Source organism: Vipera ursinii (genome assembly GCF_947247035.1).
Source record: "Vipera ursinii genome assembly, chromosome: 2".
In the NCBI taxonomy this organism is placed as follows: domain Eukaryota; kingdom Metazoa; phylum Chordata; class Lepidosauria; order Squamata; family Viperidae; genus Vipera; species Vipera ursinii.
In genome coordinates, this window is record NC_139513.1 from 54286080 (window position 1) to 54305645 (window position 19566).

General features: G+C 37.7%; 1 protein-coding gene and 1 long non-coding RNA gene across 5 annotated transcripts in view; one reads left to right on the forward strand and one right to left on the reverse strand.

The window, feature by feature from the left end:
- MGLL (monoglyceride lipase) overlaps nucleotides 1-19566 on the reverse strand; it is a 113237-nt gene that overhangs the window by 45756 nt on the left and 47915 nt on the right. The window lies entirely within an intron of this gene.
- Nucleotides 184-18039, forward strand: LOC310634059. 4 transcript variants are annotated; one of them, XR_014491145.1, is made up of 5 exons: nucleotides 184-283; nucleotides 13528-13657; nucleotides 13785-13853; nucleotides 13975-14078; nucleotides 14851-18039. It is a non-coding gene; the product is annotated as an uncharacterized lncRNA (long non-coding RNA). The 4 variants fall into 4 exon arrangements; XR_014491147.1 differs by lacking the exon at nucleotides 184-283 and adding an exon at nucleotides 771-991; XR_014491146.1 differs by lacking the exons at nucleotides 13785-13853; nucleotides 13975-14078 and having other exon boundaries at nucleotides 198-283.

Sequence of the window (19566 nt, forward strand, 5' to 3'; positions counted from 1 at the left end):
TTTTTGTTTCTGGTATGATCAATATCTAGTTCTTGTCACTGTTCACATGATTATGTTTCTTTCCTCAAACCAGAATGTAATTCTCAGAAAAGAATCTCCTCCCTCTCAGTACATATTTTTGAAGAGCAGAGATATTTTTAGACTAGCTTGCACAACAGATTATTGTTTTGTTATCTTAAGGGAAAAAGGGAGAGCGAGAGAGAGAGAGCGAGAGAAGAAAAACAATTTTCTAAGCTAAAATTATTTCTGCCTTATTTCTGTGAAGCAGAAAACTCTGGATATGGTAAGTCTGTTGCACGATTTTCTGCCAGTGCTCAACAAAATGATCTCTGATGGCAGAGAATATGATTGGGAAGAAAAGTTTTCCTTTTCATGTTTCTGTTCGTTTGGAGATCCAAATTCAGATTTGAGGTGTCAGTCATATTATTCTAAATGATATTTTTCTTAACCTATCTGTTTGTACCAATAGACTACCCAATGAAATATCTAAATAACACTAGTTTCACTCTTCATGCCGGTAATTTTCTTCTCAATAAAACATTAAATCTGAACTAAAAAAATACAAAACCAAACCATTTTTCCCCCCAGTAAGCAGTATCAGTGATAATGAAAGATAAGAGTTGGGTACAGTCCTTGGCACTCTTTGAGCTTGATGGTTTTCTTGCAGGGCTTTTTATTACCAGGCTAAGTAATATCAATGCGAGGGAAAGTGAGTGCTGACTTTTTATACACACCAGCTTGCTCTACCAGTCTTGGTGGGGTTGTGGCATCATTTAGGTGTTTCTTTCCTGACTGGTTACCTGGAAGTGGGCTGCTAAAGAGGATGAATTCTAGGCTGCAGGTCTCCTTCCCAGGCTTTGTCTATGGAGAGTCTCAGTCATCCAGATCACGATTGTCCCAAAAGTGCTTTTCAAAAGGCAACTGGACTGTGTTTTTTCCTTGAAGATGTTTTGCTTCTCATCCAAGAAACTTCTTCAGTTCGGACTGAATGGTGAGGATTGGAAGGATTTATGTTCTTTGCAGTCGTCTGATGACTAGCACTCTGAATCAGAGTGCAAATGAGTCTGGAACCTTTTTGGTTGTGTTGAGAGAAGGCTGTTCAATTTTAACATTGATGGCCTCTTTTACCCTTCTCTCAAACCACTGGTTCTCTGTCCAGAATGTGGACTTTGTTATCTTCAAAAGAGTGACCTTTTTTTTTCAAATGCAAATGGACTGATGCATCTTGTCCTGATGGGTTTCTTCTCCTATGCTGTGCCATGCATTTGTGAAGTTGTTATTCTGTTCCTCCAATGTACAGATCTGCACATGCCTCACTGTGCTGTACTGTATATACCACATTATTTAGTTTGTGTATGTGTGTTATATCCTTGGGGTGGACAAGCTTTTCTGCCTTAGTGTATTCTTGGGTTGAAAGAGTGCATGTATGTTGTTCCTCCTGAACTTTTCAGATATTCCTGCAACATATGGAATGAGGTTGCTTCGTTTTTTTGTTCTCTTCTTTGTCTGTTATGGAGGAGCTCCCGAGTCATTTTTTGGATTTGGTGAAGGCCCAGTTGGCATGGCCACAAGTTCTGATGGCTTCCTTGATATGTTTTAGTTCTTTTTCTTATCCCTCTTTGCTGATAGGCAAAGCTTCAGCCTGGTGGTTTAGGGTTCTGATCACTCCCATTTTGTGCTCCAGTCAGAGGTGAATATGAAAATGTAAATATTGTTCTGTGTGTATGGGTTTTCTGTAAACTTCAATGTTAAGGCTTCTGTCTTCCTTAATGTGTACTGTATAGTCCAGAAAGGCCAGACTGTTTTCCTTAACATCTTCCCATGTGAATTTGATGTATCCATTCACCAAGTTGATATATTTGGAGAAGTCTTCCACTTCCTGTGTTTTGATCTTGACCCACGTTATCGTCTACATACCTATACCAGTGAGTGAGTGAAATTCTTGTGAAGTTTAGGGCTTTGGTTTCTACCTCTTCCATGTAGAGATTGGCCATAATGGGGGACACAGGTGAACTCAGGGCATTGCTGTGTTTTTGTCTTTACATTTCAAGCAGAGGTCCAGTATGGCACATAGGTGGTCTGGGCTGAAGTTAATTATGTCACCTCATGCGCTGTCTTGTGGCAATCGTTTCTTCCCTACCATGACGGCTTCAGTTGTTGGAATGCAGGTAAAGAGTGAAGTCACATCATAAGAAACCATAGTCTCATCCAGATCTAGTTTTAAAACTAAGAGAGGATCACTCATTTGAAAGAGGGGTAAAAGAGGCTATCTATGTAGGTCAGCAGTTTGGCGGGTCGAATCCCAAGTGCTGCGTAACAGAGTGAGTGCCTGTTACTCGTCCCAACTTCTGCCAACCTAGCAGTTCGAAAGCACGTAAAAATGCAAGTAGAAAAATAGGGACCACTATGGTGGGAAGGTAACAGTGTTCTGTGTGCCTTTGGCATCTAGTCATGCCGGCCACATGACCACGGAGATGTCCTCGGACAAGCACTGGCTCTTCGGCTTTGAAACGGAGATGAGCACCGGCCCCTAGAATCGGAAACGACTAGCACGCATGTGTGGGGGAACCTTTACCTTTTATGTTAAAGTTGAACAGACCTCTCTCAACAAAGGGAGAAGGATATGATGTCACCTTCCTCTTATCTATAACACTGTCCTATCAGCAGTTCCAAGAGGGTTCCACATCCATTTGCACTCTGATTCAGGTGACCCTGAAGGTACAGATAGTCCCCCAAGTGGCCTCAACAATTCTTAGAGAGCTAATGCCGCATCTTCAGAGTGCTAGCAACCAAATAATATGAATCTTCCCATTCTCCACTATTCAATCAGAACTGAAGAAGCTTCTTAGATGAGAAGCTAATCATCTAAAAGGGGGGAAAAAAACCTAAGGAAGTCTAGTTGTCTTTTGAAATGCATGTTTGGGACTTCCTAGGCCTTGGATTTTATTTTTTAAATTGTATATAAATGGAATTTCTCTGTGCACTTATCAATGGACAATTTGTCTAAATGCAAACTTCCTGGAATTCCTTAGCATTTTTGGATTTGGTGATTTAGGCTGAGAGAGAGGAAGTGGCTCAAGGATATCCAACTGACTTTAATGGCTAAGGGGAGACTTGAACTCATGGTCTCCTGTTTTCTACCCTGTGCTTTAACCGCTAGACCAAACTGGCTCTCAAACATTACTACCAGACTCTCCCAAACTTAATTAGACAGTAGACTCTAATGTCCCCAACACTAAACTCTTCCAAACTTAGCCACCAGACTAGATTCAACCTGGTTACACTGGTTGTGTTGCAATGGATTGTGAAATCAAGCATTTCTGATGAAATTGCATGGCTATCTGTTGTGTTGAAAATGTTGCATAAATGGTCTGTTTCCTCTTTTTGATCTTTCGGATTACTGCGGAGTGTTCATCTGAATAATGTTTTTATACAGTTTCTTTTGTAAGCAGTTGGGTTGTGGGTTTGGTAGTAAAGCACTTGATAGGTATTGCTGCTTCTAGATGGTACATCAGTTTTGGATTTGAATCCTGAGAGTGGTAATTCTATGTGTGATTAACATTTGTCCTTTGAACTGAAATTAGGTGGTGGGGCAAAGGTCAATGAATTCCATGAATCCGGGAATTTCAATCTTAGTTTATTTTGTTAGGATAGGTACATTCTATAGTAATGCTGTAATGGATTCTATTGATAATTCCAGATCTATGGATGTGAAGAGTCTTGTGACATCAAGTGAAACTATAACTTCATTCTGTTCTGCTTAGGTCCTTGATTTTCTGAAGGTACTATAATGATGACTTGACAAGAGTATTTGATCCCAAGTTTTGTTTTGTTTTTTAGCAAGATTTGCCATTATATTTTATGTTGGACCGGTGGTAGAGACATGGCTGAACAAAGTGGTATGTTAGGTTTGTGTTAATGTTGCATATTATTTTAAAAATTAAATACATAATGAGTCATTCTAGAAATTGTCTCATATCAATTCAGGCTCTTGGTGACATTAGAGAGAGCTTTTGTTCTATGGATGCTGAAGAATTATAATTCCCAGTAGTCAGTTAGCTTGATTAAGAGCAAAAGATGTTGGGACATGTAATTCAGTGACATCTGGAGAGACAAAAGTCCTCTAATTTTGAACAATACTAAGATCTCCAGTATTTGGGGGGAAAGCCCTCTCCAGGTTTACCTTACTATAGGCTACAGCTCCTGAACTAGTCTCCTTTCTTCAAATATTTACTGATAAGAAAAATATAGAGTAGTTGCACAAGATATTTTGATGGATCAGAAATGTGATGTGATAACAAGCAGGGCTGGAGATGAAGAACTAGATCAGGGCTGAAGCAAGCAGGTGTATGAATAAACTGCCAAGAAAGCTACCAAGACAATTTGTAGTCAAGGTAGGAGCTGGGGCACTTATAACCAAAAGCATTTTCAGGCAGGAAAAACAAATAGGCTGCTGTTCCATAACTAGAAAGATTGTGTGTCCTGGGCATCCTCTTGGGATCTTATTTCCAAGAATATAGTGAAGCACCAATGAATAAGGAAACTCCTGCCCTGAATTCCAACTTATCTTTAGAGTGCTGTCCTTTATTCCCATATATACCGTATATATATTGTCATTTAACACAACTGAGGGTTCTTAGATATATCAGAAATACCAGAATACTTGGGGGAAGATGGTGAGGGTGTCTTTATTCTTTTAAAGCTACATATATGCCACATGGGGTTATGGGCTACATTTCATCTACCCTCTTTTTATAACTAATAAATTTCACGAAAGTATCTCCCAAGTCCTCTAAAGAACAAACATTCTTATATGTCTTATAGATGACACTTAGATTCATGTGCCCATTATTTTTAACCTAGCACACTGTCAGTGGAGGAAGAGAAAGAAAAAAGGAACACCTTTAGAAAAGGAAATGTTTTCTTACAACATTAAAACTTCTACCCACCCGAGGCAAAAAAAGGAAAAAGAACTATTATATTTATCTTTAATAACTCAGTGCTTTTAAGAATACCAAAAGACCATGCCACATCATAAGCTACACATTATAGCATATGCTTTTGATGACTACAGTAGCTTCAGATTGCACAGAATAACAACTTGTAAAAGAAACCCCTATGGTCAGTTTTGTGTTTTTTTTCAAGCTGAAGCACAAAACCACATTACTTTGTTACCTGTTGATTAGCACACCACCTGCTTTAGTGTCATAATCCATATGACTGTGCTTTTCAACACAGAGACACTATTCAAACTCAAACAGCTGCTTATTTGATTGGAAAACATTTTCAGTTCTTTTCAAAATCTCTACCTATTTCCTGTTCTTTATCAGGGTTTTGTTCCCTCTGTATAAAAGTCCTTTTTTCAAATTGAATTGACTGCACTTTCTTTAGAAGGAGGAGGTTTACTGCAACGGCTCATTTAAGAATTCTTTTACATTTAGTTTATATGGAGAAACAAAGCATGAATATTTTTTTAAAAACCCTGGGCCCCTGATCCACAGAATTCTCCCTTTTTATTTCAAAATAATCTAATTTCTGCTAGTATCTTGAAAGTAATTCTAGAGTTGTCTTTGAGGAAAAAACTGTAACAGACTTGATTTTAATTATTTGTGTGCTGCCCTTGATAGTCTACATTATTTTCAGGGCAAATAATGCATTCAAAACATTCCTTTTGTCACAACTACATAATTAGTAGTAGTATTATAATGAATTCAGTATATTGAATATAGTCAGACAGTCTGAAATATGGAAATATAAGATTTCACTGATAAATTTCTATTGTCTCCTTATACAACAGCATCTTTTAAACATATTTTACTTTTTTTGCTTGTCTTTAGGTTTAAAACTCAAGCCCATTACTCGTACTCCTCACTTATTAATCATTCATTCAGCAACTGTTCTAAGTTATGACAGTGCTGAAAAAATAACTTTATGGCCTATTTACAATCATTACACTATCCTTCAATCACACAATTGCCATTATAGTCAGCTTTCCTATGCTTGACCTGTTTTTTTCCTTTTCCTCCCCCATTTCTATGGAGGAGAAGGATTGGAGAGAAGGGGATTTCAAGAGAATAAGCTATTTACTCTTCTTCACATTGAAGCAATGCAGTCACACTGGCAGCAGAAAAGGGTCAAACAAAGAAGTGACTGCCTACAGAAGTCACTTGCTATTTTTTTCTTCAGGGTTCGGTTCCAAAGGGCAAGAGTGGTTAGAAGGCAAACAAAAGTCAAAAGCATCTTTATTATAATTTATTTATTCTTTATTGCAATTCTTAGATACTGTGCCCAATTGCCTATAAGGCATTGGTATATAATCCAAGGCTTTAAAATTAATGAGATCCCTTTCAAGCCTCAAGCATAGTTTCCAAAGCCTTTGTAAATGTTGCAAACAAATCCAGTTCTTAATGTGACAAAGACCTCTAAAGAATGGGGAGTAATGGTGTAATGAATTTCTTTAAGTTAAAACAAAATTATATCAAATTTCATTAATAGCTTGGCCTATCTAGTTTTGGAGTCAGGCCTTATAGTATTTTCCTCCTAAAGTATGATGCTGTTGTGGTAAGAATATTTCCCATCACATTCCTCATCACCACTTATTATATTAAATACTATTAGGAGCTTAATGAGAAACAAAATTTCTTCTTTAGACTAGAGAATCAATGCCAAGTTGATTATTATTATTAAATGTGCACTGTGCTTTACCAATTGCAAGAAACGCTTACAACTTATAATTCAGTACAGAAAAAAACATGGAAAAAGAAGAAAGCAGGAAAATAGAAATAAAGAGAGAAACAGGACTTTGGTTATTCCCAGAACTATTTAATATTAACTTAAAATTAAGTGTGTGTTTAGAACTACAAACCTTAGAGAGACTTAATCCTTAAATGGAAGTCTGACGATAGATGAAAGCACTGTTCTTACACGTGCAAAAGCATTCACACACACACGCAGTGTTTTTGATAATGAGCTTAAAAATATTTACGATAAATGTAAATCTTCCACCAAAGTTATCCTAAGCATCCTGCAGTCTCAAAGCTTTCTGCATAGAAAAAGACGCAAGATCTGAGAATAATTTAAGGTTTCAAGTAATCAACAACAGCATACAAAGAATATCACAGACAGGAAATCGGAACAGTTTTTGCCACAAAGAGCCAGGAATAATTGCCACCTCTTTTATGTAGTTCTATTAGAACGACTAAAATCTTCCGAATCCTTTTTTTTCCAAGTAGAGAGCTTGACTTTCTTTGCTTTTTCTTTGTAATTTGTGATGTGTTGCAATCTTGGGATTTTACCTAATTCAGGCTCTAAATCAGCAGACTCAGCCTACACCTCTGTCTTTTCTCAGGGGCACTGTCTTCTGCTAATTCCCCAGGGACAGGCTGAGGCTCATTCTGTTGATTCTCTTCCGTTTCTGATCTCTGAAGGCTTAGACTGATCATAATAAGCAAAGGGAGAAGAAAAGAATAAGGCAGAGATGTACAGTTTGAGCTCTCAAGGACTTCTAAAGGTTGATTTGCAAGTGGCTTGAAAAGGAAAGTTGTGACACACAGGGCTAGAAACTAATCATGTTACCTAATCTCTGCTTTAATTAATCTTAAAAGCAAATGAAGTAACATTTAGCTTTTTACTTTGCCCTACCCTTTAATTTTTTAGTGTGCTCATAGGAAGAGCAACAGTCAGTCCTTTGGGCAGGAAAATGTTGTGCAACCCAAATGTAAATCAGTACAAAGAGGCAGTATGCTAAGCTTGTAAGCCGCCCTGAGTCTTCAGAGAAGGGTGGGATATAAATGGAATTAAAATAAGTAAATAAAATAAAATGAGAGAGCACAGCTCTTTTATGCAAGCTAAAAGTGTGCTGCTGGGGCACCTTATAATTATTTCAGATTTCTGTGATATCTGTGTGGGCCGACTCTGTCTGTTGATCCAGATACTGGGAAACCTGTTTGTTGATTCCTTTCATCACAACAGCGCAGCCATTTTCCTTTGTGAATTAAGTCATGTACATGTGCATTATCCAGTTACTTTCTCAGCTTCAGTTGTCTTCTAATAAAAACTCCAGCTGGAGCTTCATTTTCCAATGTTTTGTATTTTAAAAATATAAAAATAACAATTGACAGTGAAGAGATCAGATGTATAGCAAGAATTTACTTTCCTGGGATCACAGACTGATCTAAAAACAGGGAGGGGATGGAGTCCAGAAATAAAGCATCACAGCAACGATGAGCATGAATCGAGTATGGAAAAGCAAGGACATCAGCCTGGCAACTAAATGCAGATTAGTCATGTTTCTACCCATGGCTGTGAAAGTTGGACCATGGAGGAAAATCAATTTGTTTGAGCTGTAGCACTGAAGAAGGCTCCCGAGTATTCCCAGGACAACAAAGGTGACAAACAAGTAACAACTGGAACATATAAAACCAGACGTATCACTGGAAGGCAAAAATCACAAAATTCTTATCGTGTGACTTATTTTGGCCATGTTACATGATCAAGCTTACTGGAAAAGACAATGTTAAGAGACCAGGTCTACAGAATTGCCAAAAATCTGACAGGACTGAATGAACAGCATCATTATATTAGCTTGTTGTTGTTTTTTTCTCCAACTATACTGCTCAAAAAAAATAAAGGGAACAGAAGATAAGACATCCTACTATTAAATACAGTACATTGTGTTGTTTAAGTGTTCCCTTTTTTTTGAGCAGTATATTATCAATTTGGTCTAACATTTTAAAAATAATAATTCAAGCATGAAATATCTTAGCCTCTTTGTCTTTACTTACAGGAACAAAGTGTACTAATATTTAACTCAATCAAAGCGAAATGTGTGTGCACAATGGATGTTTAACAGAATAACAGAGTTGGAAGGGACCTTGGAGGTCATCTAGTCCAACCCCCTGCTCAAGCAGGAAACCTTGTACCATTTCAGATAAGTGGTTGTCCAATCTCTTCTTAAAAACCTCCAGTGTTGGAGCATTCACAATTTCTTCGGGCAAGTCATTCCACTGATTCATTGTTCTAACTGTGAGGAAATTTCTCCTTCATTCTAGGTTGGTTCTCATCCCATTCTTCATCCCATCATGTTACAAGCAGGGGTCTATTGGAATACAAAAATGCAGACAACCACTTGATAGCAGCAGAGTCTGCCTTTCATTAACTGTTAATAGAAATATCCTTCTTCGTGCAAATTTAATTCACAATGAGAACTACTTAAACGTTATCAGTAAAAAGTTTATAACCAGACCTACCAGTTTTCAGTTTCATGTTTTATTTTGCAATAAGTATAGTGAACGCGGTGGCTCAGTGGGTTAGGACGCTGAGCTTGTCGACCAGATGGTCGGCAGTTTGGCGGGTCAAATCCCGAGTGCCGTGTAACAGAGTGAGCGCCTGTTACTCGTCTCAGCTTCTGCCAACCTAGCAGTTCGAAAGCACGTAAAAATGCAAGTAGAAAAATAGGGACCACTACGGTGGGAAGGTAACAGCGTTCTGTGCGAATTTGGCGTCTAGTCATGCCAGCCACATGACCACGGACAAGCGTGGCTCTTCAGCTTTGAAACGGAGATGAGCACCAGCCCCTAGAGTTGGAAACGACTAGCATGCATGTGCGGGTAACCTTTACCTTTATAGTGAAAATCAGTTTATCTAATTAATGTGATTTGGTGTCGCCTGAATTAAGAGGATAGTGGGTCACAATAAACCACTATATTCAGGGTGTAAAAGTATCATGGTAAGCCATTATGTTCTGTTACATTTGTTTTGCACACTGTAACAGATAGAGGAATTGATCAATCAGACATTAGGGCTATCCAGCACTTAGATTTTGATTCCAAAAAATGTGCTGGGGGCATGAACTTAATACCTGGCTGCAGCTGTGCCTTCTAATCTACTGGGATCACAAAGTTGTGTGGCACTGCTGCTTTAAGGAGCTGTAGGCAAGTGTTCTGTTTATGCACCTGCTGTTCTGAAGCATCTCTTTGGAACTAAATCAGAAACACCCACAGCTCAATAAACATACATTATAATTGTGCTTGTGCCTTTGTAAATAATCTGATTCTTGTACCCTTTCAGCAAAGTATACCTATTCAACAGTAATTTCCTCACTGAAGAAAATGGGCTCACATCCAGGGAATGCAGTAGCAGTCTTAATTTCCTTTTTTTTTTTTTTGGACAAAGCCAGAGCTTTTCCTATGCTAAAAGGATGCATTCCAACAGACGTCATGCAACCACCAACAAGAAACCTTTCAAATCAGGAATTCCTGATATATAAATAAAAGAGCTGCTATGTTGCTATGGAAAAGAAGATCTTCATGAACAGGAAAGACAAAAACCCAACTTCCCTGAAACTACAGCATTATGTTTTTCAAAAAAAGATACATCATAGTCTTGATACAATATGCTTCATTTAATTTCCATCATTTTAAAGTTTAACTATGGAGGTAATTTCCAAGCACAGATACAGGCTGTATATACTTAGCTTTCAAATTCAGTTTTCCTGAAGATGTAAAATTACAGGAAAGTGTTATAATGATGATAACTTTATTGTCACTTTGAATGTACACCAATCGGCATACATCAAAATGAAATTTCATTGCGTACAGCTTTCAAAGGGTCACCACCTCCGATATATACTCCTTGTTCGGGGCCCGCTCAAATTTCACATTGTCCATTTTAGTCTCTAGGGAGTGAACAATGGCAAACAGGACAGATGGAAATGGGGCTCCCTGTGGATTAGCCCTCAAGTTAGCTTGTATTCTGACAACCTCGCCTTCTTTCCTTTTTCTGATCCTGACTCTTCCACCTTTTCCTTAAAGAGGCCTTGCTTCTTTTCACCCCTGGAGCACACTGCCGCCGCCACCAACTCCTCCAAAAGCCTCTCTCTCTTCCGACAGCCTCATCTAGTTCCTTCGCTCCATAAGCTCCAGGTCCTCTCCTCCTCTGGAAACAGCCCTGATTTGCAATACAATCCATCACTAGGCCAGCAGTCAGATCTTGCTGCTGGTAGAACAAATTCAAACAGCGCCAACGACTTTTAACGGTCTCACCAGCAGTTCCAAAACAACTAGAAACTCGCCAGGCCAGCAAAGATTGTCGGTCATATGTTACCTTAGTTCCACCATGTTGCTCAAACACATTAAAATCTTCCTGATCATGTGGCCTATAGCCCTTACTATCCCTCCCAAAACTATTCGCCTTCAAGAGCCAATGCAGCTGCAGCCATTCCAGGCGCCGCCATCTTAGAACATCATGAATAAACAGTATGATGCTTTTCGCTTGGCTGCTTCCACCAGTGCGCATGGCTGAACAAACCTGAATATCTGTTAGGTGTTATGCGAGAAGCAGGAAGTTTGATTTATTTCTCATGTTCCTTGTAAGAAACAAAACACACAATGTTCTTCCCCAAATACTTTAGTCTTCATTTACATCAGACCCTCTAATAATCTATCTTCTCTAGTACAGATTACCTTCTTCATGCTAATAGTTGAAAACAATCATTTCAGTGACTTAATCCTGAAGTCTTTTGTCAAGTAGTCAGGCCTTGGAATAAATGGATCCCAGGATGCTCTGTTTATACCAGCTGCCAGATCATCCATTATTAAAATGTAATGACCTGATACCAGCAATTTTAAGTTACAGAGTTAAGTTTAGCAACAAAGCTAAGCTGTAACTTCTTTTTAGTTTATCTTGCCTTACAATCTGTTATCATTTAGCAATCCCACCCTTTATCTGCAACCACCTTCTTCTGCTTTAAAGTTAAAGGAATTTTGTTTGCATTTCTAATGCATGTTAGCTTACCTTTGGTATAAAACAAAAAGCTTCTTTGGACTATTTGAAAATACAACTTTAATGTTCTCTGTTTAGTGACATTTCAGATTCATACATCATGAGAACAGGATAATGCCAATAAACATTTAGAGTTATATACCGTATGCATAATCTTCAATTTACGACCAGTTGCTTAACAACTGTTCAAAATTATGATGGACTCAAAAAAGTTACTTACAACCTGTCCTCAAAGTTATGACTGTGCACCAGCCCCATGGCCACATGATTGCATTTTGGGCACTTGGCAACTAGTTTGAATTTGTGATTGCAAAGACCACAATTTGGATAAGCTGGATTTAGACCTATAACAATTCATTTAATGACCAAGGTGACTTGTATAACAACCATTGTAAAAACAATCATTAAATTGAATCCAGTCAGGTGGTGACTTGACTTATGACCACAATGACGTATGACCAAAATTCTATGCCTCATTGTCGTAATAAATTGAGGATTACCTGTATTGTTTTTTCATGAAAGGTAACAAGACTCCCCCCCCCCCCCGGATACTATCTCATTATGCTTACTAGACTGAAACACACTGCGGATAACCCTAACTTTTAGGGGATGTTTTTTAATGTAACCAAAATATATACTAATTTTTGTGCAATTTCTCCACACATGCATTATTTTTCATGGAACTTGGTGTGAAGTGATGCAAACTGGCTGAATCCCACCACTGGATGTAACCATAATTTCTGATTTAAAAAGCAGAATTCAGAGATATCAAGAGCAGGATCCATTATCTCCCCTACTACAACTGAAAAATAAGGAAAGGCACCATGACTTATATCCTCCTAGCAGCCAATATCTTACTTGCATACCTTCTCATTTACGGTGGGGATCAAAGAGAGAGACTGATATGGTTGCATGATGATAATACCCATTCCTCAGACAACCTTGCTTGTCACCTGCTCTATTATGTTTTAAATATTTATGAATTTGCCATCTAGTTTATATTCTAACATTTTATGCAATTTTAGTAGTTTTTTTTCTCTTTCTCTTCGCTTGATTGCACTGATATTTATCTTACAACAGCCTGGGACTAAAGAAAGAGTATAAATCAGAATCTTCATTGTAGGCAGTCTTCTCCTGCAAAGCTTTTATTCTGGTTTAAGAGATCTCAATAAAGCTAATCAAAACATTAGTATTTTTTTTCTATTTTGTGAACTACATTGAAAAGAATGAAGGCAATGTGCCTACATGTAAGAATGACAATATATATTTATTTGCTTGATTTATATTCTATCCTTCAATGGAGATAATGACAATAATAACAGCAACAAATGTCACGGATAAGTCCTTTTCAAGTCCTATGCATTTAAATGGTATCTAATGAAACTGGATGAAAAAAATTCAATTTGCTATCCAAAATAATACATAATGCACGCACTATATAACAAGGTAAGTGGCCCCTTTAATTAAGCATTTTTCAAAACCTAATTATCTGACAAAAAAATCTTTATTTGGTTGAAAATTATATGCTTGTCTCAACAAGTGTAACTTTGAGGCAGCCTTCCTAATATCTTTAGTTGTAGACGTTTATTTGTTTCAACTTCAATGAGTTATAACAGACAGAAATGAAGGCAGCATTAGGAAACCAAAAATATGTTTAAAGCAGGAATTTGACTGACAAATCTCTATCGAACAAAGTATGTGGGCACTTTCACATTTTGTTTTATTTTTCCTACATTTTCACAACAGGGGCACACCAACCATATGAAGCTGATAGCCCTTATTTACTGACTGCCTCATTTGGTGACAACAGTTTGCAGTTACAGTGGTGATGAAGAATGAACTTTGTGACCAATCCTTGCAGTCACAATTTTTGCAGGTCTGTAAAGCAAAAGAAAGCTGTTCATAAGGACAGCTGTACTTTCAATTAGTGACTTCACTTTTTGACCGAGTTGTCAGTCCCAACTGAGATTGCTAAATAAGGACTACCTTTCATTTTCAAATAGAACAAAGCCATATTCCTAGGATACAAGTGGCCCTCCACAGCTATTGCATGATCACAGGATAAGAAGCAGGTACTATAAGAAGTGGCAATTAGGTGCTATATTCACATATTCACCATTTCTGAAACTGAAAGTGAAGTACTGTTTGGCTTAATTTGCATATTCAGTTGTTTATATTTTGACTTTCCTCCAGGAACTCAAGGTAGCATATTTCTCCCTACTTTTTCCACAACAACTCAGTGGGATAGATTGGGCTGAATGAGGATGACTAGCACAGTTATACTCTGATCTTCGAAGGTAAAGATGGATTTATATCTGGCTCTCCCATCATAATGTAACACTGATGCAACCATTATGCTACACCAAGTCTCTAATGTGATCATAATTAATTTTTTAGGAACACTGATTTACCTAATTTACTAATTTATCTCCATATTATAAAAACATCTGCCTTACATTATCACTGAAAATGATGCAAAGGCAATGCTGCTTAACTGCACATTACAGCATTATGGCCCATTACATTTTCTGCTGCCAAAGGGATGCAAGTCTTTCAATTATCAACAGATCTTTCCTATCTACTTGAACCTTTCAATCTGGAGGAAAATCATTTTGATTCTTGAGGCCCAATCAGCTCAGAGCCCTCTGGTGCATCCTATACTTTGGTCCCAAGTAGCCTGGCAAATAGCTATTTGCTTTTTGTTGTTTGTTTTTTTAAAAAAAAAAAGCCATTAGTGCAATTACCAATTAGGCAGGAATAATATGAACCTCAGAATAGGCAGCCAAGTTTCAAGTGTATGAAAAGAAAGCAATAGTTTCTACTAACTTTGTCATTCTCTGGGCCGTGATGAAATGGCACCTACAGTACAAAAAGAAAACAAATGAATGGGCGGCTTGCATTGGATAGCAAGAGGAGGTTGGTACGAGATCATTTTTCTAAAGAGCTTAACAAAACTTTGAGGTGGCATTTCCAAAATCAGATTGTCAACAACATTTCTTCTATTAATCTTCTGTTTAAAAAATGCCAACTAATGGTCTTTGTTATATTTCTCCTTATTGCCTTCTGCAGGTCACTGCTTCAGTCTGAAGTAGCAATCTTTGGACCGCCAACCTTACTTTGAAGCATTTGAGGCCATTTTTTTTCCAGATACGCTGTGGAACACAGGTTCTTCCCTTGCTGTATTAAAGGGACTGTTTCAACTGACTGTTGGCTCTGGCAACCTAGGAACAGAACAATGCATGCTTGCCTTTCTCATTTGTTGATGTCTGGTACTATATCTTCAAGCTACTCCCTTGAAAAAGCCAGTGAAACAAGAGGAAGACTGGCCAACTAATAGCTGCTGGGTGGATAGTTTACCTCACAAAACAATCCTTGGACTCTTGCCTTTAGATGCATGCATGAGAGCACAATAATTATAAAAAACACTAGGAGCCCAGCCAGACCTAACATTCTGTCATTTCTTTCTCCCACTGCTGCTGTTGAAACAGGCCAGCCTTGAAACAGAAGCTATTGGAAAGATGAAATCAATGAACAACAAAGACTGTCCCAAGAGATCAGGGTATTGCTGCTTCTCCTCTTCAAACAACAGCTCTGAACTTCCTTCAGGTGACACTTTCTTTCAGAATATGCCATCGCTTGGGCTAAGAATTAGTTCTGACAGGACTGGGCTTCAAAAAAGGAATAATCCCTCCCTTCCCTCACCTCCAGCTTCTTTCTTTGGTATTTTTATACTTTCTCTAAGGGATCAGCTTTCAATCCAGACATTTCCTTGCAAAAGGATGAAAGGAAGGAAAGAACAAGAGCAAATGAGTCAAGTAAATTTTATTTCTCCTTGGTATGTTGTGCAATTATGATCATGACTCTTCCACTACTGCCATGGACAAATTATAGTACTATTATTTCCAGTTCTTTATAGGCTAGCTCACTTATAATGGCCAGATGATGACTTGCTTGAATTCAGACCTCACAGGGACCACTTCAACTTGGTCCTATGACTCTAGGTCCAAAACTCCATTTCTACTTGTTTCCTACCTTTTTGGAATCCACTTCCCCCTCCCTTTTTTTTAAAGAAAGATGAGTTAAAAATGCTGATCTCTCAGGATGAAATGAGAGTTAAAAAAAGAAAATGCTATCTACCTAGAGAACAAATAAGATTGTCTTTCTGGTTTGTATGTTTTGCCTAGGCCTTGAATGAGAGACACAGGGTGCCATCAAACAGAAAACTCCCAGGGCATCAGAAGGCACTGCTTGCCTAGCTATTCCACTCTTTATACCTTTCAAATTTTCTGGGAGCAGAGCAAAGTGATTGTATGACAAATCCGAATCAGGATATTTGTATGGAATTCCTTGGAATGAATTGTTTAGCAAGCCTCTGGAGAACACAAAGTTTTTATTTATTATGAATCAATGTTTTAATATCCCCAATCCTATGGTCTTTAAAGTTTAAGAATAAATAATCTGCAGAGAAAAGCTTATTTTCTTGACTAGCTGTCCGTCTTTGCTTATGTCCTACAGAGTATGATTATGTTAACTTGACAATCTATCGTCATAAATGCTAGAAAAGAATTTAGATCTTCATTTCATGGTATCAGCCAAAGAAGACAAAGCATGCTATTCTAAAATAAACTACTTGTTTAGCCAATGAAATGAGCCCATACAATATATTTCTTTTTGCATTTTAAGAATTTAATCAAAGGCTGATATGAGATTGAAAGATAGGTCAATAGCCTGTAACTTACCTTAGAAACATTTTTATTTGTATATTCCAACAAGCAAGAAAAAAGGGATGGCACTGCATTTTTTTCAGCACAGTGAGAAAAATAAATGATACAGACTTTAATTATCACATTCTAATTTAAATTTTAAAAATGTTAGGCCTAGTTTGAAGCATCCCTGCATACAAGGAGCGCCAAGAAAAAAAAAAGCTTGTACATTTTCTTTACAAACTTCTCAAGAGTTCAAATTTCTTCTTCCTCTCTCTTCTGTCTTTGCAATAGTGGCCACATTCTTCTTCCAAAGCAGAACTTTACAAAAACTACCTGGGGAAAATTATTCCAAACTGACGAACATGTTAATGTTGGCTGAGTCCTCCTAAGTCATTTCTCCTCAATGTCCACTGATCCCACTATGAATGAAGAAACTATGTGCTGCAAAAATGTCACTAAGATTACTGGTCCCATCATTCCTGACCCCTGGCCTTATTAGTTGCTGCTAGTGTGGAAATCAGGAAGGTCCCCACTCCTTCTATGTGGATTAGACTTATTTTTACCTAGAAACTATCAATAGGTTATATGCCAGTAGCTCCAAGTTGGATCAGAGAATAAAAATGTTCTCCTGATATTGTAATTTCAGCAGGAAATTTATAAGTGAATTCTCTTCATCAGACATGTCAAACACAAGGCCCGGGGGCTGGATCCGGCCCGCGAAGTGGTTTCATGTGGCCCGCGAAGCCATCCTGGAAACAGTGAGGGAACGGCCCCCACTGCCTTGGCCCTGGCCCAGAGACCCTCCTTCTGCCAGAGACCCTCAGATCTGTCCCACTCCTGCCCAGGCCCCCATAGGCACCCTTGATGCGAACGATGTAAAGCTGGCCACGCCCACCCAGTAGGCCATACACACTCTAGCCACGCCCACCCAGCAGGCCACACCCACCCATCCCCCTGAGGGCAACTGCAATGCTGATGCGGCCCTCAATAGAATTGAGTTTGACACCCCTGCTCTTCATTAAGTACCGTACCTAAAATAATGAACTAATACCTCTAAGTAATTCAGTACTTCAAGCCTGAATGTTTTTGGATAATTCATTATATTGTTAACTGCACAGGCTCTATGTGACACTTCAGTGTTGTTGTTATTTTTTTAGTTCTGTGTGGTCCAGCTGCTTCCTAACTTGATAATGCAGATCTATCAAACCTCATGGGAACATTGCATATTGTGAGAAAAAGGCATAGCTGGGAAGCATATTTCAGAGTGAGAGAAATTCTGTCTTCAAGTCTAACTTCAGTGTCTTCCTGATAACAGCCTTTTTCAACATGAAAAACAGAACTCTACCCCCCCCCCCACATCCCATTAGTTTCCTTACACTGAGAAAAGGTAATCAAATATTTCCAAATGTCAGGATGGTGCATGCCAGCCTTGCATCTCAGGCAAGGGCTATAGTGGCTAACATCTGTTTAACATTATTCAGAGGAAAACTCCAAAGTGGCTCTTTTTGAAGTTCACTAGAGCCAGCCTGGGGTTCTTGACAATCTGCCAAACAATAAAATCCTTTTCATGTAAATGTTGCACTTTGATTAAAAAAATATGCTTGCTTCTGGCTCTTTCCAAATTTTATGTTTTTGGATTAAATCTATGCATATTTACACAGAAATAAATCCAGCTGCTTTCCAATAGTAAGTTGTCTTCTTCATTCAACTACTGTAGTAAATTCTGTCACATGACTTTCACCTTATCTTTTCCTACTGAGTGTCTTTTGAGAGTGTTACTGAATTTAAAATCAAGGTTTGTGTAAAATTAACTTGTTAGAAGCCAAAGCTAAACTGTGCTTCTCTATTTCTCTCATCAATATTTCACAACTGATATCCATATTTCACAAGTAATAGCCTCAGATATTGCCTATTTTTTAACCGTTTAAGATGCTTTAAAAATAGGCAGTATCTGAGGCTATTACTTGTGAACTATGGATATTATCCCAATGTCTTCGGCCACGCTCATATCCACTGTCCTGAATTTACATCTTGAAAATGTTGGAGGGCATACAGTATTAGAATTCTACGTAGAGCTTTGCAGTGCTTTTTTTCAAAAAAAAAAAAAAGGTGACGGAACTCTCATCTTGTTAATCTTTTATTTATATAATTTTATTTATATATTTATTTATATAATCAAAAATATATATTCAATTCTTAACATAAATTTAATTTATTGTATTTAAGGCAAATGTTCATAGTAAATTCCAAAGTTTTGTCCAATTCTCATCCAACAAATCTCTGAGATTTGAGCCAAGTTTAATTCATAATTGCCTTTAGGTTTTTCATGTTTTTGGCTTAGATGAAGTAATGCATCTTTCAGGCATTCACCAAATAAACTAGAATTTGTTGTGAGCATCTCCTTAAATACAAACAGCTAATAAGCCGGACCTACCTATATTAGCAACCACATTATTAATAGCTTGTACATACCATTTTAAAGATATGATCACATTGGTTCAAGTGAATGAGATGCTCCTTATAACGCAAAATGCATGCTATTGATTCATCCCTGCCAAAATAGTTATTTTCATCAGACTTAGTTCATGATGAGCTTAGAACACTAAGTTCTGTTTTATCAAATTTATCATGAAGACAGCATAGTAGGCTGCCATAGGGGTGAAAAATTGTGGGATAGCTCCCCCATGTTTATATACTGCAGGTGGGTATAGTAAAGATGAAATATTATTTTTTTTGTCTACTTGGAAAATGATGTGTTGCACGTTAATAGAGGAGACAACTTTTGCATATATAGTATGACATATATTGAGTTCCTTTTGGAAGGACTAGCAGTGGGAGATAATAGATGTCTAATACAAGTGCATATGCTGCCTTCAACATATATGTGTTTAATTGATGGAGTCATGTTACTGACAAGATAATGAATTGCAAAGAAATTGTTATTAATACATAAGTTAAACATTTTGTTTCTATTTCTTTACAACTGCTGATAAAAAATGGCCTGGCTATGTTCAAATTATGCACACAAGAGAACAGGCTTAGGTGAAGGGGAAAGTGTTACAATTCAATCTATTTATGA